This window comes from Culex pipiens, chromosome 1, assembly GCF_016801865.2.
Source record: "Culex pipiens pallens isolate TS chromosome 1, TS_CPP_V2, whole genome shotgun sequence".
In the NCBI taxonomy this organism is placed as follows: Eukaryota; Metazoa; Arthropoda; class Insecta; order Diptera; family Culicidae; genus Culex; species Culex pipiens.
The window spans coordinates 113,284,985-113,312,310 of NC_068937.1; the positions used below are offsets into that span (position 1 = coordinate 113,284,985).

General features: G+C 38.6%; 1 protein-coding gene across 1 annotated transcript in view; it reads right to left on the bottom strand.

Moving 5' to 3' along the window:
• LOC120432499 (uncharacterized) overlaps positions 1-27,326 on the bottom strand; it is a 343,681-nt gene that overhangs the window by 256,789 nt on the left and 59,566 nt on the right. The window lies entirely within an intron of this gene.

Here is a 27,326-nt window from a genome sequence, read left to right on the forward strand (position 1 = left end):
CTCTCAATAAAGATCCGACTCCACAGCCCGTTGACAGGGACCTGCGGTAGATGAAATGGCAGTAGAACTGACCGCTTTAATTCATTGAATACATTTGCGGGTTTCTCGAGTAAAAAAATGTGGATAAACCACCTTATGTGTCGCCTCGATAAGGCTCGATAGCATGTAACAAAGTGTTGCGCCAATCTGATTTATTGCCGGAAAATTGAAAAGTCCCTCCCGCAACCAACCAGTCAAGGCTGTTGTGGTGACTTATTGATAGCTTACATGCTTACACTCACAACTCCGTTCCGACCTAGTAGGCTACCCTTCTTTCCAAGAAGTATGTCCGTGCTTGAAAGCAACCAGAAGAAATTACATCAATTTCCTGGGGAAAATGTTCCTCGACGGAGTTGTTAAAAGTGGGGTTTCTAACAAGAAAATATTGTTCCCATTTATTGTTGGGAAATAATCACAGTTTACTGTTATCAAAATTCAAACACGTAAATTCAAGAAAATTTTGACGTCATTTTTATAAACAATTTTTGAAGTTTTTATTTCCTCATTTAAAATTTAACCGTAGTCACTGCAAAGCACATCCTGTCGATCCAAGACGTGTGAAAACCAATGCCAATAAATCATACATTTCGCCAGCTGTGGTCAGTTTGGGGCCAGGATCGAAACAAAAAAATACACACCAGACCATCCCCCCTCTCCTGGCAGTGATATGTGTAACCTATCCTTCCAGTGGGACTTTCTGGCTCGACCGGGATCCAAGCCCGCAGGAACTTTTCCCTCTGCCCTGGATATGGTACATTAATTGACAGCACACTGACAAGTGTTTTGATAAATGGGCGATTCTTTGGCTGACCTTTTGCCGTAACGTGTACAAAAGATATCACTCTGGCTTTCTCTCTCTCCATTGACGAAATTTGGCCTCAGGTCAGCTTTTTTGCAATCTTGTAAGGGTAGAGTTCTTGGAACATGCTCGACAAAGGAAGAAGTTCTGGAAAAATGAATGATGGCCATAACCCTTCTCGATGTGCTCCGGAAAAAGTTGACTTATGAGCCCATTGGGAGGGAAAGATTTGGAGGTAGCGGGGAAACAGAGCTTTCATTTGGAACTTTGTACCTTTAAAATGATATTCGTTCAGAGGTACTTTTCTGTGTATCATTTTGATTTGGTATGTTGCTCTTATTAGCTTGTCTACGTAGTTGGTTACTCATTGAGATAAATAAAAAAATCTAGGATTTCCAGCAAAAAACTTTTTTTATATGATATGGTGGCCTAAAAGATACATTTTTTGGCACTTGTAGTGTCTGGACCTTGCATTAAAAAATCGGAAAAATATTCATGTTTAATACATATTGTTCAACTTTAAAATAGGTTTATAAGTTAATTGGGTAGAAAATAATTGGATTATAAAATAAAATAAAGCTTGTAGAATGACTTAACAAACAGATATATATGTTTGTTGTGTATTCTGTCAATACAGAGTTCTTGAACCATTAGCTACACAGCAAATAAAGTAGTAATCCAGCTGCGTGTAAAAGGCCTGGGTGTAAAATAAATGTTGCATTATTTTATTTATGAAATTCTATGTAATATTACACCCTGAAATATGTAGCCCATCAGTATGGAGAACCTACTTGACCGAAATGTCAAGCTCATATATGCGTTTATCCTTTCAATTCTTTATCGGTCTGATGGCCGAGCGGGCTAAGGCGCCAGCCCTTACTGTTGGTGCTGGGTTTGAATCCCGTCGGTTGCAACTTTTTTTTTATGAGTAGAAAAATTGTACATGCAGTGTGTAATATTAAGTGTTTATTTTGACGAAGGTGATGTGCATGCTTTTGCATGCGATTTGACCATCGGATTTTTTGCTGTGTACGCAATTTTATTAGGCCCCACCATTTTTTTTATTAAACAAATACAAATGTTACAAAAATACTCTGATAGATGTTGTCTCCGAACATGAACTTTTCAGTTATTATATGATTTTTGAAAGTCCATTATTTTTTAGTTAAATTTTGAAAACTTATGCATGAGCAACTCTCTGTTAAAACCGGAAAAGAGCAGTTCTCTCAGATTTCGGTCTTTCGATTTTTTTGTATTTTTCAATCCGGCTGAAACTTTTGTGGTGCTTTCGGTATGCCCAAGGAAGCGATTTTGCATCATCGGTTTGTCTATATAATTTTCCTTACAAATTTGGCAGCTGTCCATACAAAAATTATGTATGATAATTCAAATATCGGTATCTTTTGAAGGAATTTTTTGATCGATTTGAATCGATTATTTAACTTTTTGTCACTAAAACTTGACTTGCAGTTTTTTTTTATTTTTTGATAAGTTTTAAGGGACATCAAATGCCAACTTTTCAGAAATTTCTAGGTTGTGCAAAAAATCTTTGACCGAGTTATGAATTTTATAATCAATAATGATTTTTTTTTTGAAAAAAAAATCGAAATATTGGTCGCAAAAAAATTTCAACTTCATTTTACGATGTTAAATCAAATTTGAAATCAAAAAGTACTTTAGTGAGAATTTGATAAAGTGAACCTTTTTCAAGCCAGCCATTTTTAGGTTACTTTTTGGAAAATAGTAGCAGTTTTTTTTTATTAATGCACCTATTCGCCCACTTTTTGAAAAGCTGAAAAAAATCTCTATATTTTGCTTTCATGAACTTTGTTGATACGACCCTTAGTTGCTGAGATATTTCCTTGCAAGTGTTTAAAAACAGGAAATTGATGTTTTCTAAGTATCATCCAAATTTCATGACTGTTTCATATTTTAACATTGTAAATCAGACCATTAATTGTTGAGTTATCGACATTAGAAAATGGTGATTTGTTTGGGTGAGACTTAGAAAACATCAATTTTCCTGTTCTTAAAAACTTGCAAGGAACTAAGGGTTGTATCAACAAAGTTCAAAAAAGCAAAATTTAGAGAATTTTCTCAGCTATTCAAAAATATTTTTTTCAAAAGTGGGCAAACATGGGCACTAATTTTTAAAAGTTAAAAAGTGCAACTATTTTCCAAAAATTTACCTAAAAATTGTATAACTTGAAAACGGTGCACTTTATCAAAATTTCATTGATGTACTTTTTGATTGAAAATTGGATTTTACATCGAAAAATGAAGTTGAAAAATTTTTGCGACCAATACTTCGGTTTTTTGAAAAATTAGTATTGATTAAAAAATTTATAACTCGGTCAAAAGCTTTTTGCACAACCTGGAAATTTCTGAAAAGTTGACATTTGATGTCCTCTAAAACATATCAAAAAATTAAAATAAATTAAAAATAGTGTTTTTTTTCAAGTTTTAGTGACAAAGAGTTGAATAAAAATCACCAAAAATTTTTTACCGCGTATCATTTTTTTCCAGTGTAGTCCTTATCCATACCTACAACTTTGCCGAAGACACCAAATCGATCAAAAAAATCCTTCAAAAGATACCTATTTTTGAATTGTTATACATAATTTTTGTATGGACAGCTGCCAAATTTGTAAGGAAAATTATATGGACAAACTAATGCTGAGCAATTCTCTGAGTTTTCGGTCATTCGATTTTTTTTTGTATTTTTTAATCCGGCTGAAACTTTTTTGGTGCCTTTGGTATGCCCAAAGAAGCCAATTTGCATCATTAGTTTGTCCATATAATTTTCCATACAAATTTGGCAGCTGTCCATACAAAAATGATATGTGAAAATTCAAAAATCTGTATCTTTTGAAGGAATTTTTTGATCGAGTTGGTGTCTTCGACAAAGTTGTAGGTATGGATATGGACTACACTGAAAAAAAATGATACACCGTAAAAAAAAATTTGGTGATTTTTTATTTAACTTTTTGTCACTAAAACTTGATTTGCAAAAAAACACTATTTTTATTTTTTTTTATTTTTTGATATGTTTTAGAGGACATAAAATGCCAACTTTTCAGAAATTTCCAGAATGGGCAAAAAATCTTTGACCGAGTTATGATTTTTTGAATCAATACTGATTTTTTCAAAAAATCGAAATATCGGTCGCAAAAATTTTTCAACTTCATTTTTTGATGTAAAATCAAATTTGCAATCAAAAAATACTTTAGTGAATTTTTGATAAAGTGCACCGTTTTCAAGTTATAGTCATTTTTAGGTAACTTTTTTGAAAATAGTCGCAGTTTTTCATTTTTTAAAATTAGTGCCCATGTTTCCTCACCTTTGAAAAAAATATTTTTGAAAAGCTGAGAAAATTCTCTATATTTTGCTTCATTGAACTTTGTTGATGCGACCCATAGTTGCTGAGATATTGCTATGCAAAGGCTAAAAAACAGGAAAACTGATGTTTTCTAAGTCTCACCCAAACAACCCACCATTTTCTAATGTCGATATCTCAGCAACTATAGGTCCGATTTACAATGTTAAAACATGAAACATTCGTGAAATTTTCCGATCTTTTCGAAAAAAATATTTTGAAAAATTTAAAATCAAGGCTAACATTTTAAACGGGCCAAACATTCAATATTACGCCCATTTGAAATGTTAGTCTTGATTTTAAATTGAGGGGGGGGGGGGTCGCATCAACAAAGTTCAATAAAGCAAAATATAGAGAATTTTCTCAGCTTTTCAAAAATATTTTTTTCAAAGGTGGGCAAACATGGGCACTAATTTTAAAAAATGAAAAACTGCGACTATTTTCAAAAAAGTTACCAAAAAATGGCTATAACTTGAAAACGGTGCACTTTATCAAAAATTCACTAAAGTACTTTTTGATTGCAAATTCAATTTTACATCGAAAATTGATGTTGAAAAATTTTTGCGACCGATATTTCGATTTTTTGAAAAAATCAGTATTGATTCAAAAAATCATAACTCGGTCAAAGATTTTTTGCCCATTCTGGAAATTTCTGAAAAGTTGGCATTTTATGTCCTCTAAAACATACCAAAAAATAAAAAAATTAAAAATAGTGTTTTTTTTGCAAATCAAGTTTTAGTGACAAAAAGTTAAATAAAAAATCACCAAAATTTTTTTTACCGTGTAGCATTTTTTTTCAGTGTAGTTCATATCCATACCTACAACTTTGCCGTAGACACCAACTCGATCAAAAAATTCCTTCAAAAGATACAGATTTTTGAATTTTCACATATCATTTTTGTATGAACAGCTGCCAAATTTGTATGGAAAATTATATGGACAAACTAATGATGCAAAATGGCTTCTTTGGGCATACCGAAGGCACCAAAAAAGTTTCAGCCGGATTTAAAAATATAAAAATTAAAATTAAAGAAAAAAGACCGATTCCGTAGAGAACTGCTCTGCTGCAAAATGGCTTCCTCGGGTATACCGAAAGCACCACAAAAGTTTCAGCCGGATTTAAAAATACAAAAATTAAAATTCTTAAAAAAGACCGATTTTGTAGAGAATTGTTCAAAAGGATTTTATTTATATTTTTGAATTAGCTCAAACCTTGGGAGCCTCCCGCAAGAACCAAGAAACCAGTTTGGTTTGGCCAGCCAGGTTTTCTTGTGCTTTGTTTTTTAAATTATTTTATGTTTACTTGACTTAAACTTTTTAAAAGTTTTGCTCTTTCTAGTGAAAAACATAATTTCTTTTTTCTGAAGTAACATTTATTTGTTGTTTCAAAATAAAAAAAGAAGCGAAGAGAACAATATTTAAAAACCCAGTATTGTCAAATCAAGTTATCTATTACGAGCAGCCTTTTGTTCTTATTTCTTCTAGAAATGCCACCCATCGAACCCTAATGAGGGCGAATTTTGTTATTTCTTTTCCTTGCACCGGACCTCTGCCCCCATTTAGTTCCGAAGAAAGTTTCCCAAAATCTGAACTAACTGTTGGTTTGGCAAGATTTCCTCCTCGTGAAACATGACCAACATGATGAAGTGTGTTCGTTCAGTCTTTCAAGAAGGAAATCATTAGCCGAGTGTTGTTTCAGGGAAAAGTTTCTTGGTGAAAGATTTCTATTTCCGTAGCTGCCTCGTCGATTAGTTTCGAGTTTGTTGAGCAAGTTGAACAAGTTCGAGATTCACATTGCATCTAATGATGCCCTTTTCCAACGAACCCGATTAAACTTCAATGGTTTCGATGGGGGAGCGTGATTCTTTTCAACATTATTTTTTCTCCTTTTTGAGAAAGACAAACAGAAATCCCAACTGAAAGGTATTCAGCGGCGTTTTCAATAAGCTTGAATCCACCCATCGACGTCGGGAGCAGGAAATTGATTTCCTTCTGTCTTCTCTGCGATTTTCCGCCCCAATTGCGTGCAATCGCACTATTCGATAATTACCGTTTTCATTTGCAGTCTGCACACTTCAGAAATGGGTGTGGGTGATAAGAACCTTCCAGGACCAGCACGATTGCATTTCAGTTTCTGAAAGTTCAGCACATTTGGTCATCCGGGGAAGACGTGCGGCTTTCATTCGGCAAATTAGGTCGTCAAAGCTTGAAAGCTTGCTTTCGACTTGGTTTGGTTTTTTTTTTCGTTTTTTACTGCCAGCTCGTAAATTGTAAGAATTGGCACTTTTGAGAGTGGCATTTTTCTTACTCGTTCTACTTTAAACCGTTTAAAGTGGATCGCAATCATTTTACGATCTGTTTAAATGCGCATAAAATGAGCTGGAGGCTGATTTAATCGTGACCGACGTTGGCACGTTTCACTGTGTTTCCTCAAGCAAGGTTTTTAAAGGAGAATATTTTTAGATTTCTCTGCACCTTCAGATTCAAATTGAAATAAATTCTCGATAAATCATGAACTTTGTGACTCTGCCTTAGAAAATTAGTCAATTCAAGATATTCATCGAATTTTTAATCCAAAATTCTTAGTTTTTTAATAGATTTGACTTCTGGAGGCTAGTCAACTGTATTGAACACCGTCATCTTGGGCAAATCGGGAATAAGAACGGCCTTGTTAATGTACAATATTTTGCCCAATTAACGGTACTTATAATTATTATTTTCGTACCACTCATTGCGTGAGAGTATAACGTCATGATACGATTTCCCGGACACCTCATCTTGTTTTATCAGTTATTTGGATATAAATTTGCAAAATTATTGTCAAAACTGTATTATTTGATGAATTCTGACATCAATTCAAATATGTTTGGACGTAGTAGCCAATGCTAAAACAATTAAATTAAATAAAAACATGAGTTTACCCGAGTTTAGTTCGAAGCACCGGGAAAACAAAGCAGAAATGTATGGTTATTATTTCCTTAAAGGGTTTTTTTTTCTTAACTTATTTTTATTAGGTCCTTTTAGGTGCTGTGACCAGGTTGGGACCGAGGATCAGTATAACAATATATAAAAACAAAAAAAAACTCTTTAATTTCCATACTTGGAGATCATGTAACTGACGAGGGTTACTTGGTCCAAGCGGGTCTTGCAGGTCTTCAACCTGCCGATGTACTCGGAGAAAATCCCTCATAGCTCAGCCGAACTGTAGAGTACCTCCCCGGCTTCCTTCTCCGTGGCTCCACCGTCTCGGGGGCCACCTTGGCTGCTTCCTGCGGAACGAGGGCGATCCTTCGATGTTCCGTCCGGGACTGCACCCGGCAACGGAGGGAACTCCGCCGGCGTGAACGCCGGAACTGCTGGACTCTGCTTCTCCGTCTTCCTTGCCGGCGGTTTCGGTTTCGACGCCTGCTGGCGCCTCCGGATGAAGTCCGCACGCTTAGGGCAGCTGCGGTCCGTGGCTTCGTGGGCTCCAGAGCAGTTGGTACACCGCTTCGGCTCGGCTTCTTGGACTTTGCACTCGTCCGTCTTGTGGGGATCCCCACAGTTATTGCACCTCCCTTTCAGGTGACAGTTCCTGGTTCCATGACCCAGCTGCTAGCAGTTCCTGCACTGGGTCACGTTCGGCCGCTTGTTCCGGTAGGCCTCCCACCGGATGATAGTTTTTGCCACAACTTTCATTGCAGAGAGCTTCTTCAGATTCAGTATCCCTTGGGGAAGACCACAATGTACGGAATTTCGTCCACGGTGGACTTTTCCTTCCGCTTGATGACATGCACCTCCAGCGCGTCCAGCTTGAGATCTCTCTTTAGCAGGTACTTGACCTCGTCCGGTTTCAGTTCATCAGGTAAACCACGAAGAACTACCCGATGATTTCGTTCGCTCCGCCGTTCGTGGGTGTAGAATTCCACTTTCTTCCTCTTGAGGAGCTCCTACAACTTGTCAAAATCTTTGACAGAGAAGCAGGTCACCTTGGTTCCAAATCGGGTTAGATTGTAAATCGGATTGAAACCAAATTTACAACTTTCCATTATCGCCACGAGCTTGTAAAAATCCGTGGTGTTCTTCACAACCAAAGGTGGTTGCTTTTGTTTACTTGCCGACTGGCCGGGTGCTGGAACCGCGTCTTCTCCTCCTGCTGGGCTGGCATTGTTGTTGTTTTTGTCGCCCGAAAGCGCGCTGAATTTGTTGCTATTGAGCAGGGTCTTCTCAACTTTTTCTCCTTCGATGCCGATTTCAGTGACCTCGCTGGACTTCTTCCGCTTCCGATTCTCGCGGACGGGACGAAAATCTTCCTCCTCGGGGGATTCATCCACCTCCATCCGTCAAAAACTTCCAAGCACGCGAGATGACAACACGAGCAAAACACGTCTTAACTTGTCGCTGGCTTGCGACTGAGTGTGATTTTAATTGTTGTGTTGAGGAAATTAGGCTTTAAAAAAAGCTTGCCACGACCAATGAAATTTGAACTTTTTTAACTAAATGATATCAGGGATATGATAAATCAATTTTAAGCAAAACAAAATTAAAATAAATTTAATTCATTGAAATTTTCTTTTTTTAAATTTATATCAAGATATATTAATAATATTTGCATTATTTGTTTATTTATTTAATAATTTTCATAGAATTTTAAGAAAATAATAAAAAAAATAATTTACTTTTTCCAGTTTTATCAAACATTAGATCCGGCCCGCCACTGCTTCAGAAAAATCAGATCTGGCCCGCTATTAAGAAATGTCTGTGCAGGAAAACAAAAAAAAAGTAAAAAAATGCCTTTGCTTCAAAACAATTTTAATTTTATTTGAATAGAATTTTAACCAGTCTAAATTTGCTTTGAAAGTTTTTTCAAAATATTTCAGCAGCTTTTTCAGCATTTTAAGTAAACTTTGGTCAGCTTCTCACTTGACTTAAGGTTAACAAATAGGTTGAAGAAAAAAATTCAGTAGAATCACCAAGTTATCATAATCTTAACGTATCCTAGATTTTTTCTACTGCCTCAAAGACGCTTCCATCTTATCTTCTGTCATAATATTTACAAAAACGTTCAAAATGAGCATTTCCCCGAAATACTTGAATCGTATAAATGTCAATCTTACCTGGCATTAAAAACCCACTGCCAGCCACCTTCGCAAGATCAACCCAGTTCATCTGCTGGGAAATCCTTCACTCCAAATAACGACCTCAAAAACGCCCCTTCGGAAGAGCTTTCGGAGCAAACAGCCAAGAGAAAAAAAACTCCTCTGCCAGAAGATGGCACTGAAATATAAACTAATTAACGTCAACGGCAAAGACACCGTTCGTCGTCGTTTTTATCTTTATTGCTTCTTAGACACTCCTGGTTCGTCCTAACTCTTCGCTGCTCATGCTTCTTGGCCCCTCCTGCCTGTCAGGTTCAGCGTTCCCACTTGGTTTGAAGGAAAAGCTTCTTTTCCCAGATTGTAAGCGCAACAAACACATCGTTCGTTAGACGTTAAGGGCTACTCCCTGGGTTCACGGTGGGTTTTTTTTTTGGTGAAAAAAAATAAAGAAAATTTAAAGTTGGTTTGAAACCAAATAAAAAATTCATAATTTGAAATAGAATACCTGCTGTTACGAAATTTTGTTCTTTCAAAAACTACTGAAAGCCCACCGTGCCCATCTCATGACTGCTTTGCCAACGCCTCAAATGAAATCCTAGAAGAGGTGAAGAGTACTAGCAGACGAAGATTGGAAATTGATAGCGTTAGAAAAGGGAAAAGTTTTAACGCTCACCCCCCCGCTCCCTTACCATGCACCGCAAAGACCACCCTTTTTTTGGGGGGAAAGTTGGTTGGAGTTGGTTTATGATCATTGGAGCCAGCCACGAAGGAAGTCAGCAAATTAATTGGGGAATGTTTTCGAGGGTGCCAACAGAGGCAAAATAAAATTCGCACATTTCTACAACGGGTGCAACTGAAGCAGGATGAGAGTTTTCTGTGTTTTATTAAATATAAAGCATGAAATTGTGTTGGATATTCCACTACCACAAATTTTAAGATGGTAGCGTTTGTTAATGATAGCTGTAATTTATCAAAGATCGACAGAGTAAGATGTTTTATGGGTCACAGAATTAAATTCAACTTAAAGGAAGATAATTCTAAGAACCCAAAGAAGTACAACAGAACAACAGAACAACAGAAAAATAGAACTAAAAACGCATTATAAATTGGCAAAAATCAGGAGGACATTCAATTCTTAGAACATATAAATTTAAATGGAAATCTTAAATATCTCTCCAAATTTTCAATGCGCCAACAAACCAACTTTGAAGTGGCGCCGATTTGCATTCCGTCACCACAAAACCCGCACTGGCTGTTTGCAACGGTCCAAACCCGGCAGCTTTGATGTTCGCTATTTCCGGAAAGCCGCTCTCTTCAGAACAGCGCCAAGAGTTTTCCCAGAGCACTTGAACTAGTGATTAAAAAGGCCCTCAAACGACGGCCACACTTTTGCTACAAATGTTTATTTTTGTCCCACGTGCGTCGTCCACGTGGCGGCCCTCTTGGGAGATGAATCGCTCAACTCCGTGGAAATGTGCCGGTGGTGCTGGTTGGTTTGTGGGTGGGAAAATTGCTTCCACTTAAAGTTGGAATGCTTGCGGAGTTTTAGGGATGCCAAAGGACGGTGGTCCTTCGTGGAATTCTGCGATGGCCAAGAACGAGCCCCGAAGGGATAATTATAGGAAGGAAGGCTGAGATTGAAGGGAGCGATGTCTGGACGACTTTGAGGATACATTCACAAAAATGGTTCATCCTCTTGAAATAATTAATATTTAATGCGACGATAAAAAGATGAAATGGGCTTTGATCTACCTCTGACAAATTAGTTGGCTGCTAAGCTAAATCATTCTGAGAAAAATTTCACAAGTTAGAGTTGAACTGTGCTCTAATTAATTTTCGTGGAATTTACCTATCTCAAGTTTAGGGGCCATCCATAAACCACATGTATTTTAAAAGTGTGTATAAAATGAGACAACAATTTGATTGCCATTTCCTGAATAAAAAAAAGTTCCCTTTTGTTCTTCAGAGCAAACTATTTTTTTCAGGTCCCACTTCCTTCCCAAGATGTTAAAAGTGCTTTCTTAAAAGTATTTCGATTTTATGCTCGATAATTACTCTTTATATTTTACCTTGATTTTATGCACTTGAAATATAATTCAATTTCAGCTAACTTACCCATTTCCTCAGTTTGAAAAAATTCTCGTTCCTTTCTTACAAACCGGAAGCTCACCGAAAGTTGCTGACAGTTCCGCTTGCCGGGGCCAATAATTCACTCCGACAGTGGTGGCATCCCCTGGGGGAAACTTCCGATTAAAAGGATTGCCGGCGTATCAGCAAAGTAACCTCATTACAGACACTTTTTTCCGCCGTTCCCAATATCTTCATCAGCTGCGCGTGGGAAAAATGGGATTATTACTCTTAACTTTGGCCAAAAGCTCTGTCACACACTCACAAACTTGCTGTCAGAGTTTGGGTAAGGATGAAAAAGTCACGAACTTGGCTTTTTCCCCCTATCCATGATTTCACATTTTTTTCTTTGCTATCAAGTTTGATCAGTAAAAGCTGGGAAAAAGCAGTCATTATCCCTTTAGCAAGTGATGGGTGAAACAACGACGACGATGACTTGGTTGGGAACAGAGCCAACTTTTACACCCCCACTTTTTTCATTGTTTTAGCAGACTTAAAAACACACACACACACACTTACTCACTCTGTGAGCCAGACACGCCTCAAGTGGTTCTTTGTCCTTTGTTAGTGTTTAAGAGTGAGAGCAGCCTATAAAACACACCCAGTGACGCACAAGTGCACTATGGGGTTTCAGGCGGCCATAAATCGAAAAACCGACATACTCTAATTATTTTTTTGGTATTTTTTTTCGAAAATAAACATTCTAACTAAGAAAAATCCAGAGTTTGAAAGTTGTAGGTTCAAAATTCACTGAATTGCAGACCTTCAAAGGCGAAAATGGTAAGAAAAAACATGTTTTTTGACAAAAAAATGATTATTTTTCATAGTTGTATTGTGTAGCTGTTTATGTATTTTTTCCTGCATCATTATATATATTCAGAAAAGTAATTGATTCAACTTTTTAATAACATTTTACAAAACACACTTTTACAGGCTAAAAAAAATAATAAAAATCAAAAAAGATGGATTTTTATTCAAAATTTAGTTTTTTTCAACTTTGCTAATGGAGTACTTGTTTTGTGTGCATTTGTGCGGTCTGAAAAATTTGTAGCTTAAAATTTGAACCATGTCCTAACTTGTCTCAAAAATTCAAAGTGCACTTATGTGCACTTTTTGAGTTATGCCATTTTGAACATTTTGATTCATGCATGAAAATTAATGATTTCGCGTATACGCTTGGTTAAAATCACATTATTTACCTGCGGAAGCAGAAATGACGTACCTGCTATGTATGTTTTGAAAATGGTTTGGTATTCATGACTTTGTTGGTACTTAGGTACGTTTAATAAAATTAGAAATTCCTATTCTAAGTATTTTACAGAAACGATTCGTCGAATATTCATATCAGTTCGTTGTTGTGTTCTTTTGAAAGTATGGATAATAATACCGTAGTGTCCCTGTACGATATAACAAAGCACTATTTTGAAAACGTGAGAACTACTTTCGAGTATATTTGTAAGAATTACAACATTGCAGAACCGTCACATGATCAACTCAGGGAAAAACTACGCATGTTGTTCTGTAGCTTCAAAACGAGGTATACAAAAGCCCATAGAAGAAGTTCATATTTTAGGTAATCTAACGACAATCGGTTACATAGTGATTTTGATTTAGAAGAATTTATCGTGGAAAACGTGAATTTGCAAGTGGATCAACAAAAAACGTGGACGAGAATCCATACAATGTTCCATAAAATAAACCGTCAAAAATTCTAAAACACCGCAAAAATCAAATTTTGATTGGAGGGGGAGGGGGGGGGGGTGGTCTTCAAAGAGAGGTGGATTTTAACTCAAGAAGAAGGGGAGGGAGATTGAACGTAAATCAGAAACTTTAACATAACATAAACCGCCATTCCGTGCATCAAATAGACAAAGCAAGAATATTAAAATTCACCACATTAATGCATGTGGCCTCTAATATATGAAAAAATCGAAAATTAAACTTACAGTATGTAAAAAAAGTATTTACACCCCTTGGGCACTATGCACATTTTGTGATGAAACATGTAAAAAATTTAAAGTTTGACAGGAACCTAGTACTACGTTTTGTTCAGAAACTCATGGCAAACATTTTGCTACAAAAAGCTCATGAAAAGATGATTTCTATAAAAAGTTATATAACAAATACTATTACGAAAATAAAAAAGGTGCAAAAAAAGTATGTACACCTTTCGAAAAATTAACATAAATAATGTTATTTGTTGACAAATCACCATAAATCCAGTCTCCCAACTCCAAATTGGCATCCTTGACTGATTAAAAAAAGAATTTGGATTGAATATAAAGTTTACTAACTACTTAGTATAAAAGTTTATATAACTCTGGAAATTCTATATAAAACTTATCTAAACTTAATTTTGCAAACTTTTAATTCAACTAAATGTCAATATATTACCATATAATTGCTAAATAAACATTTTGGAGTGGGTATAACACCGTTTTGGGGGTATTTGTATCGATAGAATAGATTTTTCGTTGGAATTTCGTACCAACCCGGAATTACGTCGTAGGAAAATCCGCCTGCATCCGAACCGGTCCACGATTCACAAGTCAACCTATGTGGAATCGGAAAGGGCATAAAATTTCCGATCTTTTGATACCCATACATCTAGGTTTTCTTTAAAACCTACGTTTTTAAATACCTGGGCAAAAAGTAAGTTTGATCAACGAGAACAAAAATTACGAAATTCCATACATTTTTGGCAGGTTGCTCAAACGAAACCATAACAACGTTTTTGCTTAGGTATTTAAAAACGTAGGTTTTAAAGAAAACCTAGATGTATGGGCATCAAAAGATCGGAAATTTTATGACCTTTCCGATTCCACATAGGTTGACTTGTGAATCGTGGACCGTTTCGGATGCCGGCGGATTTTCCTACGACGTAATTCCGGTTTGGTACGAAATTCCAACGAAAAATCTATTCTATCGATACAAATACCCCCAAAACGGTGCTATACCCACTTCAAAATGTTTATTTAGCAATTATATGGTAATATATTGACATTTAGTTGAATTAAAAGTTTGCAAAATTAAGTTTAGATAAGTTTTATATAGAATTTCCAGAGTTATATAAACTTTTATACTAAGTAGTTAGTAAACTTTATATTCAATCCAAATTCTTCTTTTAATCAGTCAAGGATGCCTATTTGGAGTTGGGAGACTGGATTTATGGTGATTTGTCAACAAATAACATTATTTATGTTAATTTTTCGAAAGGTGTACAAACTTTTTTTGCACCTTTTTTATTTTCGTTATAGTATTTGTTATATAACTTTTTATAGAAATCATCTTTTCATGAGCTTTTTGTAGTAAAATGTTTGGCATGAGTTTCTGAACAAAACGTAGTACTAGGTTCCTGTCAAACTTTAATTTTTTTACATGTTTCATCACAAAATGTGCATAGTGCCCAAGGGGTGTAAATACTTTTTTTACATACTGTATTTTCTGGAAAAATATCAAAATTCATTTGTTTTCATTATACTAAGTACAAACAACACAAAAAAGTCACAAAAAAGCAAAAAAATATTTTTGGCCGCTCGCTTATATGGAAATACCCCATAGTGAAGTGGGGGTTGTGTGTGAACATGTGGTGGAAGCATAGAAAAAAATCTTGCAACTTTTGAGTCTTTTTGGCGATTATTTTTTTCCAGGATGAATCTTTAATTTTAAGAAAAAAAATTTTTTATTATAGAGCAATTCTCTACGAAATCGGTATTTTTTCCTAAATTTTAATTTTTGTATTTTTTAATCCGACTGAAACTTTTTTGGTGCCTTCGGTATGCCCAAAGAAGCCATTTTGCATCATTAGTTTGTACATATAATTTTCCATACAAATTTGACAGCTGTCCATACAAAAATGATATGAGAAAAATCAAAAATCTGTATCTTTTAAAGGAATTTTTTGATTGTTTAGGTGTCTTCGGCAAAGTTGTAGGTATGGATACCCGAGCAGGGGTAAATAACACGGGAAAACCAAATTTTGGTATTACTTGGGCAAATAACAGCAACCAAAATGTGCCCTTGGTTGCCCAGTAATAGATGGTAAAATACCATGAAATCATACCAAAATCTTGTATGTGTAAGGGCACAACAATTCCAAACCATGTTATTCCAAGGGTAAAATAAAACCTCAAAATAAAACCATTTCAATACCAAGTTGAGGTCTTCTGGATTTTTGATCCCGAGCATGGGTAAATAACAAGGGAAATGCGTAATAATACCTTTCTCTGGTATCAATACCAAATTTTGGTATTCCTGGACCCTTTAAAATTTGTCTTAAGGATTATGCAAGAGCAAAATGTGGTATCATACCAATTTAAGGTATTGTTTTGATATTGCAAAATTGCAGAATTTGTCAATGATCGAACATTACATTTTGGTATTCTTTTGGTATTACAGTATTTTATCAAATTCCTCTGCAACTATGGGAAAATTTTGACCAATTCTGAAAAAATAATTAATTTTGCGCAAAAATGATGTCTCAAAGCGAATGCTTTCATTCAAAACCGGAAATTTCAAACTTGATTTTAAACATTTTTGATATACCCCTATAGAAATGACTTGAAATTGTGGAAAATATTATAAGTCAGGATGGCACATTTTGGTATTATTTTGGTATTAAAGTGTTTTATCAAATTCCTCTGAAACTATGGGAAAATTTTGACCAATTTTGACAAAATAATTAATTTTGCGCTAAAATGATGTCTCAAAGCGAATGCTTTCATTCAAAACCGGAAATTTCAAACTTGATTTTACATACCATACCATACCAAACAGCTTAGAACACCATACGCGGTGCCCGTGCTGTATCAAGAAGGTTGTTCCATGTTGCTCGGTTCTGGGCTGCAGCTCGCCAGTCTCCTAGGTTGCAGATCTTTCTTAGGTCCGCCTCGATCTGATTACCCCATCGTGCACGCTGCGCTCCTGCTCTTCGGCCAGTGCCGCCATCCGGTCGCGCGCGGTCAAAGACCATCCTGACAGGATGGTCTTCGTCCATCCTCGCGACATGGCCGGCCCACCTGAGCCTCCCGATTCTCACCAGGGTGACGATGGTCGGTTCTCCCAGCAGCGCGTGCAGTTCGTGGTTCATGCGCCTTCGCCACTCGTTCTGAGCTGTACGTACTCCACCGTAGATCGTTCGCAGCACCTTCCGTTCGAAAACTCCAAGGGCTCGTTCGTCCTCTTGCCGCAGCGTCCAGGTCTCGTGGCCATAGAGGGCAACCGGTCTAATCAGTGTCTTGTACAGGGTCAGCTTCGTGGCGCGTTGCACTCGATCAGATGTCAAGGTTTTCCGTAATCCAAAGTAGGCGCGATTCGCGGAGTGGATACGAGTCCGGATCTCTAAGCTGGTGTCGTTGTCGGCCGTTACCAGCGATCCCAAGTACACGAATTCGCTCACCTCCTCCAGCACATCGCCATCCACAGCTATAGGGGTGAGTCTTGGGGGGTCAACGTCCTTTGAGCCCCTCCCTTTCATGTACTTTGTTTTCGTCGTATTCATGGCCAATCCAATTCGTCCTGCTTGCGTCTTTAAGGCGGTGTAAACCCTTTTCACCGTCTCTAGGTCTCTCGCTATAATATCAATGTCGTCCGCATAAGCAAGAAGTTGGACTGTCCTGTTGCAAATCGTGCCTCTCGTGTCTATACCCGCTCTTCGCACAACTCCCTCAAGTCCGATGTTGAACAGCGCATTGGATAAGCCGTCACCATGTCGTAACCCTTGATGCGATTGGAAAGGGTCCGCTAGCTCCCCTGCCACTCGCACGTGACACATCACACGATCCAAGGTAGCCTTGATCAGCCGAGTCAGTTTGTCCGGAAATCCGTTCTCGTGCATGATCTGCCATAGCTGTTCGCGGTCGACTGTATCGTACGCTGCCTTGAAATCGATGAAGATGTGATGTGTGGGCACGTTGTACTCACGGCATTTCTCGAGGATCTGCCGGAGCGAGAAAATTTGGTCCGTGGTGGCCCGAGCACCAGTAAACCCCGCTTGATAGGGGCCCACGAACCTCCGTGCGTACGGTGTCAGCAGACGGCAGAGGATCTGGGAGAGGATTTTATAGGCCGCGTTGATAAGCGTGATGCCGCGGTAGTTGCCGCAGTCCAGCTTATCGCCCTTTTTGTAGATGGGGCACACGACACCATCCATCCATTCTGCTGGTAGTTTCTCCTCCCTCCAGATCTTAGAAATCACCAAGTGGATCGCCCTCGCCAACTGCTCTCCTCCATATTTGAAGAGCTCACCGGGTAACCGATCTTTACCGGCGGCCCTGTTGTTCTTCAGCTGCCTGATCTCCTTCTTCACCGTCTCCAGATCAGGTGCCGGGAACTGTTCGTCGGCAGCAGGCGGTCCAAGTTGGGCTTCAAAGCCGTCTCCATGCGCTACATCGCCGTTGAGGTGCTCGTTGAAGAACTGCTGCCACCTGTTCAACACCTCGCCTTTGTCCATAAGAAGGTTTCCCTCGGCGTCCCGACAAGTGTTGGCTTGCGGCACATAGCCTTTGCGGGACCGGTTAACTTTCTCGTAGAACTTACGCGTCTCGTTCTGCCGGAACAGCTGCTCCATTTCGGCGCGATCGCGATCTTCCAGCTGGCGCTTCTTGAGCTTGAAGACCGTTCTCTGCTGTTTCAGCGCTTGTTTGTATCTGGCCACGTTCTCATCAGTTGCAGCTCTCAGCTTCACCGCATAAGCTGCTTTCTTCTCGTCAAGTAGCCGCTGGCACTCCTCGTCGAACCAGCGCTGCTTTCCAACTCGGACCGTACTACCTAGCGCGGCTTCAGCGGCACTGCCGATGGCCGAGCATATTCTGCTCCATCCATCGTTGAGCGAGGCAGCGCCGAGTTCCTGCTCCGTTGGCAGGCTCGCTTCCAGCTGCTGCACGTAGTGCTGAGCCGCAGCCGTGTCCTGCAGCCGCTCGGTGTTGAACGGCGGTGGGAGCCGGCTCCGTCGTCGGTGGTACGTCGTCGACAGTTTTGAGTGCATGCTTGCACCCACCAGGTAGTGGTCCGAGTGGATGTCCGCACCGCGGTACGTGCGGATGTTCCGTATGTCCGAGAAGAATCGGCCGTCGATGAGGACGTGGTCGATTTGTGTTTTTGTTCGTTGGTTAGGCGATGTCCAGGTGACTTTGTGGATGTCTTTCCGGGGGAAGAATGTGCTCCGTACCACCATACCGCGGGAGGCTGCGAAGTTGATGCACCGCTGGCCGTTGTCGTTCGTGACGGTGTGCAGGCTGTTCGGCCCGATCACCGGCTTGTACATCTCCTCCCTTCCTATGCGGGCGTTCATATCTCCGATGACGATCTTGACGTCCCTCTGCGGGCAGCTGTCGAACTTCTGCTCCAGCTTCGCGTAGAACGCTTCCTTCTCGGCATCGGATGATTCCTCGTGTGGGCAATGTACGTTGAAGATGTGATAGTTGAAGAAACGGCCTTTAATCCTCAATCTACACATCCGGTCGTCGATCGGCTCCCAATCTATCACACGACTCCGCATCTTGCCCAACACTATGAAGCCGGTTCCCAGCTTGTTTTCGGCTCCGCCGCTCTGGTACATGGTGAGCTCCAAAGCATCATCCTCCCACATCTTCGCTCCCTTCCAGCACATCTCTTGCAGCGCTACAACATCGAAGTTGCGGGGTTTGAGCTCGTTCAACAGAGCGTACTCATACCCATCGAAACGTAGCGATCTGCAGTTCCATGTTCCGAGTTTCCAATCGGTGTCCTTTTTGTGCCTAGGTCTATGCCGTTTGTTCCGGATCCTTATTCCTTCTTGATTGTTCGTAATATTTGAATTTTCGGTATGCAGCCGGATTGGGGCTGCGATACCTAGTCTCGGGGTGGGGCTGCCACCTTGAAGCTACCGAGACCCAGCTCCGGTTTTCTCTCGACACCGTAACGGGGGCCTTTCTCTCGAGGCCTAACGGTATAGCTACTAGGATGTAACAAAATCACACTTTTTTGTGGGCATTTCAGGGGATAATCTCCTAGGTGTACTAAGTCAGAATCCCAAATATGAGCCCGATTGGTTGCGACAGGACCTGGCGCTCCGGCTTCAAAGTTTAAATGGGATTTAACCCGTAAAATCGGTGCGTTTTGGTTTTAGCCATTTTTGAGTCCTTCAACGATTTTTGGATTTTTCAAAAACCTCATGAGCTTATAGATTGTGTTTCAGGGTACAACTTTGCCGAAGACTGCGAAGAGATTTGATAATTAGTACTGCTTGTACAATGATTTGAAAATAAAAAAACTTTTTGCCATTAATTTGTTTGATTAGTATTGGCAACACTTTCTTTGAACGCGCGCATCCTGGGCCAGGCGTCGTAAACTGGGTCGTAACTATAGCAACGAGAAAACATCCAGCGTACAACGGTCAAAGTTTGATACATGGAAAGAAAATGCATTATTTGGATGTTGTGCTTATGTTTTCGATGGTGCCGGAGGATTTGATTACCGGTGCTGCTCTTTTAAACTGTCGTAGATTCCTGTATTCTATTTGACAGTGACTCGCCGGATTTAGTTGTAGGCACACCTGATCCTGTCATTAAACCGTGTGGATCTTTTTCGTCGCGACCAGTTGTGGTGCTGGGAGATGGCGAACCTATGCTCGAACATAGTGCAATTGGTGTCTTATGAATTCGAAAAATATCTAGCCAGAGAACTCTGCTGTTTGAAAATAGTATTTTCTTATGTTGTCAATGCAATACATTAATTTGTTTATGACCGATTTTATTGCCAAATTGCCATAACTCTTCAATTGAAAACGAGTGGAAACTATCACTAAAAGGCATGTCTCCCGAAATATCTTCCGGATTACGGAATATTCAAAATGCACAAAACATCCGTGCATAATAAAGCGCTTTCAAGACAGCTGCGTTAGTTGTCACTCGAGCAAGGTTTAGAATCGGTTCTGCCCGGGCATCCAACTGAACCCTGAAAGTCAACCGGAGAGCTTCTTGCAGTTCCATAAGAACTTTCGTTCTCAACAATCACAACAACAAAAACAACAACACGACGCTGGACAAATACATACCGACGCGTCGCGACGCAACGTAGCATGCGTTGCATAGTTTTCCGAAAGCGCGCCTCAAAAGCGAGTGTTGCCAGAATATGTTTTACTTTATCAGAAAAATAAGAGAAAAGATTTTGTAAATTCTATACCATTTTCCAGAGCGGTCAAATCTCTTCGCAGTCTTCGGCAAAGTTGTACCCTGGAACACAATCTATAAGCTCATGAGGTTTTTGAAAAATCCAAAAATCGTTGAAGGACTCAAAAATGGCAAAAACCAAAACGCACCGATTTTACGGGTTAAATCCCATTTAAACTTTGAAGCTGGAGCGCCAGGTCCTGTTGCAACCAATCGGGCTCATATTTGGGATTCTGACTTAGTACACCTAGGGGATCATCCCCTGAAATGCCCGCAAAAAAGTGTGGTTTTGTTACATCCTAATAGCTACACCCTCCGAAGAGGATGGAGCCCCCCTTCCCTGTCAGCATACTACCATAGTTCCCACCGGGGTTGGTTACCCGATCTCTCCAATGGTTACTAGTATCCCGGCTAGCGCCGCGGGGAGGCCAGGGTATCGGAGTTACTGGACAAGAGGCTAATGGACCACTTGATGGGTCTATTTTATTCCTGCGGTACTCGAAGTACCTATGGTACGCCATGTCCAGTCGTTCGCCAACCACTTGATTTTAAACATTTTTGATATACCCCCTATAGAAATGACTTGAAATTGTGGAAAATATTATAAGTCAGGATGGCACATTTTGGTATTATTTTGGTATTAAAGTGTTTTATCAAATTCCTCTGAAACTATGGGAAAATTTTTACCAATTTTGACAAAATAATTAATTTTGCGCTAAAATGATGTCTCAAAGCGAATGCTTTCATTCAAAACCGGAAATTTCAAACTTGATTTTAAACACTTTTGATATACCCCCTACAGAAATGACTTGAAATTGTGGAAAATTTTCTAAGTCAGGATGGCACATTTTGGTATTATTTGAATATTGAAAGGTTTCATCAATTTTCTCTGAAACTTAGAAAATTTGTAAAAAAAATTTACGAGTTAATTAATTTTGCGCTAAAATGACTTGAAACCCAAAAATGTTAAAGATGATTTTAAAAATTAGTGTAATATACCCACTAATATTTTTTTCAAAAACGTTGAAATATCTCTAAGTCGGGATAACCAAATTCTTTGAAAAACGAGTCAATCGACAGATTAATGAATTTTGGTGAATTTCAATTCAGTTTCATTTTAATAATACTTATTTTTCAATCTTGTTATTTTTCAGAAGCTTCAAGAACTTCAAGCACAGGCCGTTCATCAATGACAAATGCATTCGGTGTGGTGAAGAATATCACTAATAATAACATGGAATCATCAGGTGAGTAGATTTGGCTGTTGCATATGAATAATTTCCGTTTTTTCACTAACTGCAACTGCTGCACTAAAAATGGTATGAAAATACCAAATTTTGGTATTACTTGTTCTAATACCAGCGACCATAATGTGCTCTTGGTTGCCCAGTAATAGATGGTAAAATACCATGAAATCATACCAAAATCATGTATGTGAAAGACCACAGAAATACCAAAATATGATTTTCCAAGGGCGCGGGAATACCTAAAAATAAAACCATGGCAATACCAAGTTTTGGTATTCAAGCAATGTTCAAAAATCCAGAAGACCTCAACTTGGTATTGAAATGGTTTTATTTTGAGGTTTTATTTTACCCTTGGAATAACATGGTTTGGTATTGTTGTGCCCTTACACATACAAGATTTTGGTATGATTTCATGGTATTTTACCATCTATTACTGGGCAACCAAGGGCACATTTTGGTCGCTGTTATTTGCCCAAGTAATACCAAAATTTGGTATTCCCGTGTTATTTACCCCTGCTCGGGGAACATTGCTTGAATACCAAAACTTGGTATTGCCATGGTTTTATTTTTAGGTATTCCCGCGCCCTTGGAAAATCATATTTTGGTATTTCTGTGGTCTTTCACATACATGATTTTGGTATGATTTCATGGTATTTTACCATCAATTACTGGGCAACCAAGAGCACATTATGGTCGCTGGTATTTGAACAAGTAATACCAAAATTTGGTATTTTCATACCATTTTTAGTGCAGCAGTTGCAGTTAGTGAAAAAACGGAAATTATTCATATGCAACAGCCAAATCTACTCACCTGATGATTCCATGTTGTTATTAGTGATATTCTTCACCACACCGAATGCATTTGTCATTGATGAACGGCCTGTGCTTGAAGTTCTTGAAGCTTCTGAAAAATAACAAGATTGAAAAATAAGTATTATTAAAATGAAACTGAATTGAAATTCAATAAAATTATTAATCTGTCGATTGACTCGTTTTTCAAAGAATTTGGTTATCCCGACTTAGAGATATTTCAACGTTTTTGAAAAAAATATTAGTGGGTGTATTACACTAATTTTTAAAATCATCTTTAACATTTTTGGGTTTCAAGTCATTTTAGCGCAAAATTAATTAACTCGTAAATTTTTGTTTACAAATTTCCTAAGTTTCAGAGAAAATTGATGAAACCTTTCAATATTCAAATAATACCAAAATGTGCCATCCTGACTTAGAAAATTTTCCACAATTTCAAGACACTTCTGTAGGGGGTATATCAAAAATGTTTAAAATAAAGTTTGAAATTTCCGGTTTTGAATGAAAGCATTCGCTTTGAGACATCATTTTAGCGCAAAATTAATTATTTTGTCAAAATTGGTCAAAATTTTCCCATAGTTTCAGAGGAATTTGATAAAACACTTTAATACCAAAATAATACCAAAATGTGCCATCCTGACTTATAATATTTTCCACAATTTCAAGTCATTTCTATAGGGGGTATATCAAAAATGTTTAAAATCAAGTTTGAAATTTACGGTTTTGAATGAAAGCATTCGCTTTGAGACATCATTTTAGCGCAAAATTAATTATTTTTTCAAAATTGGTCAAAATTTTCCCATAGTTGCAGAGGAATTTGATAAAATACTGTAATACCAAAAGAATACCAAAATGTGGTGTTCGATCATTGACAAATTCTGCAATTTTGCAATATCAAAACAATACCTTAAATTGGTATGATACCACATTTTGCTCTTGCATAATCCTTAAGACTAATTTTAAAGGGTCCAGGAATACCAAAATTTGGTATTGATACCAGAGAAAGGTATTATTACGCATTTCCCTTGTTATTTACCCATGCTCGGGATTAGCGCCCAAAACTGACCCTTTTTGCGCGGCCAGCTGTAAGGGGCTACCTAGCAACGATGTTTATTTCCAATTCGTACGCGCACGTGCTCTCTCTCAGGTTCAAACTCTCTCACGAGTTTGCTCGCCTGCCTGCCTGCCTGCCTGCCTGTTTACCTACAAGCGCGCGCTGTTTCTCTGCTTGGACTTTTGTCGTCGTCGTCGTCGTTTTCGTTTGCTATCCGCTGCGCTGCGTTCCTGGCATGTTTATTATAATTTTCAACTAAAATAGCAGGTTTGTTTTGAGATATAATGAGCATATAAATTCTTAGCTTATGACAAAATTAAAAAAAAGTGCCCTGAAAAAATATAATTTGAATAAAAGGCAGCCTTGGCTTATGCTCATTTAAATCATTCACCTGAGTAAGAATCGGATAACTATGGCGCCTTCCACGGATAAAAAAGTAAAACAGTTGCTTTTCTCCATACATTTTGACGATTTTTCCCATACAAATTTTAAGCGATTGGAGGGAGGGGTTCCCGTGGTCAGAATGAGCTCAAATTTGGAATTTAGCCTAGTGATGGGTCAATCTTTGATTTCAGGGGGTAGCCCCAAAAAAGTCCGGATTTGGACCACCCTAATGTTTATGTATTTTTCAAAATAAACCTTAAAAATTTCTGTATTTTGAAACTTTTGATTATGATCTTTAGTCACTGGTTTTTATTCTGAGAATTCCTTAGCAATACTTTAGAATATTTTTGAATATTTACTAAATTTTTTATGGACAGCTGCCAAATTATATGAACGCTTGTTTGAAAGAACTAATTATGCAAACTAACTTCTTTTTCAAAACACGATCAAGCACATCCGAGGAAATCCGGTAATAAAGTTTATGACAAAAATCAAAACGAACGCTCGATTCCAGAGCAGCAGAAAATAACCGAAGTGCTTCCCAAGTGAAACCCCCCAAGATGTCTAATGAATATTATTTTCACCTCATTTTCAGTTCAAACTATAACCACCACATTATACGGAATCACCCGGTGGAAAAGTGCGCGATAAAAGCAAGCTTTTGAGCTTTTAATTGGCGAGCGCATGGAGGCGGGTTGGAAAATCTCTATCAAGACACGTGCTAACCAAGCTGGCAATTCCTGGTAATCAGGAGCGAATCATGAGGAGGACGATTCCGAAGGTTTTCTTTGGAATGTCTGAGCGGACGGGGAAGGGGAATGATTGCAGCAGCAAGCAGTGTGGCAATTAGAAGTACCAAATTGGACAAGATTGCTCCCGCAAGAATGCGAGTTGGGGGAGGCAAGGCGTTGAAAATTTAAGTGGAGTGAAAAGTGTTGTGGGAATGTATCTATGGAGGATTTGAAATGAAGTCATAATCATTTCCAAAGAAGCTATTTGGTATTGAAATTTAACATTTGAATGCCAATTGAAACCAGAAAGAAGATTTTCTATCGCTCAAGCTTTAAAATGTTATCAAAAGTGCTTTAAACACCCTTCTACCGTTGCTGTCATTTTCCACTGTCCATTTGAGCCCTCTCAGCCATGATCACCCGAAAAGAAGGAAGTCTAAAATTAAGATTTCACTTTCCAAGTGGCTACACCTCGACCTTCGTAAATAGCTCTCCCGTGGCAACCGATAGGTTCAGGTTCAGGGTTTCTCAGTTCCATTCAGCTTTTTGTACAATTTTAGATACCGACCAACCATCCCGTAGACCTTTCTCTCTCGTGGACAGTCATAGCTGCCACGTGGTGGAAATTTGTAGTTTTTATCGTTATGGTTATCGCTTTAGTTGTGTTTCATCCATTTCCCAAGCTTTTCGTCCGCTTTTCCGGGGCCCAACCTAGCCCCCTAACCATCATCGACCATATCGAGCAAAGTGGTCGAGGCGCTGTGTTGTGTTGCTAAACAGTAATAAATATAGTTTTGGAAGGTTGAATATTTGTCGTATACCATCTGTTTTCGATGTAACCTCAATTTATGTGGAACATGATTAAAATTTACACATTTTCAGAGTTGATTTAAGTTTTAAGAGAAGTATGCATGTTTTCTGACACAACACATCCAAATGCAATATTACCTTTTTTACTGTGTTGTGTATACAAATGGCTTTGGGACACAGCAGCTTTATAGAAGATGTTTGAAAAAGGGTTTCAAGTGCTTCAATAATTTAAACCTACACAAGATAGCGATCTTCACTTTCTAAGCGAGCTGGTTTAAATTTAAAAATGGTTTGAATACTGGCCAATATTAAATCAAAAAGATCCAGGAATTCTTAATATTTCTCTTTTTTGTAGGGTAATCTGAGCGAAAACCTTCCCAAATAAAGCCCCCAACTGAGTCATTCGTAAGCTTCACGTCTCTTGATTCCGGCGCAATGAATCATGTGGGTCATTAATCCATTCGGTCAACGGACCCCAAACCTCTGACGCCCAGGGCGGCCATCTCTCAGAATCCTACCCGAAACAAAATCCAACGCACAACTCACTCCCTCTCTCATCGTCATTGGCCATGAAAATGAGTGGCAAATTGAAATTAAAGCCTTTGATCAAATATGTAATAAAATACCCCCCCGGACACGACTCCGGCAATTGTACGCACGACGCAAGCACGCACCCATCCGGAAGAAGGGCCCATATTCCGTCCGGTTTAAGTACGGAACTTGTCCAACCGTGTATGTCCTTTCGCTATCGTTGAAATATGGAACAGCAGGTACCGGGGTTGTTCCGGTGTCATCCGGTGATCCATTCAAAATGATAAACTAAAAAGTGGGCTGAGAATTTAAGAACTTTTCATAATTTTAAAGTATTAAGTATTAGTATTAGTATTATATTGGTATATCAGCACTTTGGCGTTCGATTATAGTTTCTGAAAAGGGATTTCAACTCCTATCAACCAATAAATAGCCGTATGGAAAGTGAGCAAGTAAGTTTCTATGAGACATTTTGCAAATTGGACGGATTTAGGAACGATTCTTAACCCACCGACCATTTATGCAAACAAAATGAGTTTTTCTGATAAAAAAAATCAAAACATGAAAGTTTTAACGGGTTAAAATCCATTCAAACTAAGAATTCAGAAAAGATATGATATTGCGTATAGTTTCAGATATCTATTATTTCCGGATTTTTATAAATCCATTATTGAAAAGGAGTGATGAAGGCTCCAAGCACACATGTGGATAAAGCTGGTTTTTTTCTGAAAGGTGCACCAAATCGATCTGATAAGTTCTTCTTAACCTTCCTAAGGTATTGGGGTCTTTTTCGGCCTTTTTGAAAATTAAATCTACCATAACTTTTGCTATATACATTAGGGTGGGTACGGATTTTTAAAAGTTCTCAGATCAAGTTCTGGTGTGGTTCCCCTTGTAGGGCATACCCATAGGGACTTACACGCCAAATTTCAGCTCATTTGGTTGAAAACTGGCTTGTCTCAAGCGAGTTCAAGTTACATGGGATTTAGTATGGGAAAATTTGAATTTTCGTTCATTCGCTCCTACAGGCCTGGGGAAAACATGTAGAAACTTCTAGGACGGCCAGGATTGAGCGGAATTGTCTGGAGAACAACTTTTCCTAAGAGATCAGGTCGATTCGTTCAACCCCCATCGTGCTCAACGGCAATACATCCGGGGTTTTCGGAACCAACGGTTTTCCCCCAGAAAAGC